Here is a 3,262-nt window from a genome sequence, read left to right on the forward strand (position 1 = left end):
GGGGGGGGAATGGCCATGCCACAATCCCTACTGCATTTTCCTCTCGGGATTCTGGGTGCACTTGCACACATGATTTGCAAACCTCCAGGTCTGGGATTTGAACCATGGTCAGCCACGTGGGAGACTGGTGCCTTAACTACCATATCACCTGCTGGCTCTGACCCCAGTCTTTTCCAGGCTCCAAATGGCCAGATGGTCTACCCTGGAGACCCCTGAGCTCCACGGCTGGACAAACTTGGGGAGGGGCCATCTCCCAAGTGCCGGGCTCGGGTTCATGGCCAGGATCGGCAGGGTGGAGCCTTGCTTAACTAAGGGGAAACTGAGGCCCTGGGTAGAGGCCCTGCTGCCTCACCTCCTAATCCCCCCCAGATCTGACCACTTCCCCAGGGCCACTGGGCCACAAGAGACCTCGGGGTCATTCTGCCGCCCACCCTCCCCTGGTTCCCAGACGCTCTCACCATCAAATCCTGCCTCCACCCACAGCCTTATCCATCAAGCCCCCTCTGTCCTGGCCCCCTTGCTCCTGGGACAGGCCAGGCTCGTGCCCATTGCAGGACCTTTGTGCGTGCCTGTCCCCAAACACTCTTCCCTGTCCTCTGCCTTCCCTGACTTCCTCCTCATATCCCAGCTTCCCTCCTACGAGGGGTCCGTGCCCCTCTGAGAGACCAGCGAAGCTCTGCTCGAGATAACGGTGTAGACTGCAATGCCTGGGGGCCCACAGACCGGACAGGACACCCTGTGGAGGTCAGGGCTGTGGCCTAGTGACTCCGGCCCAGAGCAGTGCTAGACAATAAGTGGACACAAGTTGCAGAAAGGACCAAGCTACGTCCAGATAAGATCTGAGCCTTCCCAGGGCCAGCAGGTGGCCTGGTGGTTAAGGGCACTGGACTCCCACACGGCCGACCATGGTTCGAGTCCCAGACCTGGAGGTTTGCTTTCTCATTTTCCCTCTCTCTTTTTCTCTCACTGTCCATCTCTGGTCAATTAAAATAAATAAATAAAGTTAAAATTAAAAAAAAAAAATCTGAGCCTTCCTGGATTCTGAGCAGTGAGGCTCAGGCTGTTTGCTGATCTGGAGGGGCACAGAGGGGGCTGGACCCTGGGCTAGCAGGAGTGAGCCTGAGGGACACAGCGAGTAGCCGTTAGGGTTCCTCTTGGGTGCAGGAAAGGGGGTGGCCAGTACCCCACCCTGGCGTGGACTTGCTCCGTTTCGCTCTCCCTGGGCCTTGTCTCTGCCACCTTCACTCACTGTCTCTGTGCCGCCAACTCCAGACCCCCCAACACCCTCCTCCCCACAGCCCTCTGCAGCCCTCTAGGCTCACGGCTCCTGCAGAGCAGTCCCTGAGCTCTGTGGAGGCCGGAAGAGCAGTGCACAACCGGAGCCGGCTTCCTTCCCTGCCGGCAGGGGTCCAGGCAGAGCTTCCTCCCCAGGCCTGACCACCCGCAGCCCTGACCCCTCCACCTGGCCCTCCCTGGCCTGCTCAGTGCATGCCATCATCTGTAAGGTGGGCAACAGGGCAGACCTGCCTCCGGGCAGTGGGTAGGACAGGAGTCCTCCCAGCCTCCATTTACTGTAAAACGCCAATGCTAGCTGGTATGGTGGTTGGGGCAGCTGGATCCCACATGGCCGAATGCCTGGTTCAAGTCCCAGATCTGTCAGCTTGAAGAACACACAGGCACATGTGCATGGACGCCCAAAAATCCCAAGAGGAGAATGCAAGAGAAGGGATTGTGGCATCCCCCTTGAGAGGATGCTTTCTCACTTTCCCTCTTCTTTCTCTCTGGTGAGTTGCATGCATCCTCCAGTAAATTAAAAACAAAAATAGAAAAAGAACTACTAGAACCCTATCTCAGCATCCAGAGGATAGAAAACCACTGAGTGTGGGGCCAGCAGATGGCACAGTGGTTTTGTCGCTGGACTCCAATACGGTTGACTACAATTTGACTCTGGACCCAGTGGCTTGAAACCCATGTCGGGCACATATTCGTGTGTGCCCAAGATCCTAGGAGAAGAATGGAAAAGGAGGGACTGCAGCATGGCCATCCCTCCTAGGGAGTTATTTCGCACTTTCCTTCTCACTGTCTGTCTCTGTCTCCAAAGAGCACATGTGCCTCTAAAGATGTTTTTTTTTAAGTTTTTAATTAAGGGACCAGAAGTTGGCATAATGGCTATGTCGCTGGACTCCCAGGTAGTCGACGACAGTTCAAGTCCCAGACCCGGTGGCTTAAACTCACGGTGGGCACGTGTGCATGCATGCCCAAGATCCCAAGAGGAGAATGGAGGAGAAAGGATTGCGGCTTAGCCATGCACCCTGCGGGGTGATTTCTTGAACCTTGTAGTTAAGGGGCCGGCAGGTGGCATGGTGATTAAGGCCGCTGGACTCTCGCTCGCATGGCCAACCATGGTTCAAGTCCAGTACCTGCTTTCTAATCCCCCCCCCTCTCTCTGGTCTAAATAAATAAAGGTAAATAATTCTGTAAAAGAAAAAAAAAACTATTTTCTAGTTAAAAGAAGAGTCCTGAGTCCTGCCTTCTTGAAAGAACCAGGAACGTTTAGCCTGAAAATCAATGTTGAGGGGGGCACCTGATAAAGGGGACACACAGCTGATGGGATGTGTGACCCTGAATTCAGGTCAAAGGGGTACCCGTACATGGGAACCTCAGAGAAGGCGCCCATTTCCCAACCAAAATCTCTTATGCCTGGCCAAATACGCCCACGAGGGTTTCCTTAATTTGCTAACTTGGTGCCACAAGTTAAATATGCCCGAGGGCCTGGGGTAGCAAAAAGGGAGTGCCTTTTCCTTCTCCAAGGCCTGGGACGTAGGAAGAGATTGAGAGGGTAGAGGTGGTGGCTCAGGAAACAGGGCCTGGGATCTTGGGCGCGAAGGGTTGGAACACAAAGCTGCAGGAGGCGCCAGGTGACCCGCCTTACGGTTAGAGGTCGTACAACCTGAGCCTGCTATAGGGGACTTCCCAACCACACAGAGCTGAAGGGCGGTTTGGAGGTGACAATGAGGCTGGACAAAGCAGAACAAGCATGGGGGTGTGCGCGGGGCCGGGTCTCGGCAGCCAAAAGGCAGGTGGAGCATCCAGGCTGATAGTTCGGGTTCCCTAGCACGAGCGCCCAGGCGCCCAACGCCACGTGCTGGGGGGAGTGTCCGAGACGGATGTGCAGCGCGGCCAATAGTGAGGCGCAGCCGGCGCGGGGGGCGGGGCGAAGCCGTCGGAGGGGGCGGGGCGGAGCCGCCGGAGGGGCAGGAGG

The 3,262-nt window shown here is 56.3% G+C and overlaps 1 protein-coding gene across 1 annotated transcript in view; it reads right to left on the reverse strand.

The window, feature by feature from the left end:
• The window catches only part of CD320 (CD320 molecule), a 15,983-nt gene that overhangs the window by 4,013 nt on the left and 8,708 nt on the right, over positions 1-3,262 (reverse strand). The gene's annotated exons all lie outside the window — the stretch shown is intronic.

Source organism: Tupaia chinensis, unplaced genomic scaffold (genome assembly GCF_000334495.1).
Source record: "Tupaia chinensis unplaced genomic scaffold, TupChi_1.0 Scaffold000668_1, whole genome shotgun sequence".
Lineage (NCBI taxonomy): Eukaryota > Metazoa > Chordata > Mammalia > Scandentia > Tupaiidae > Tupaia > Tupaia belangeri.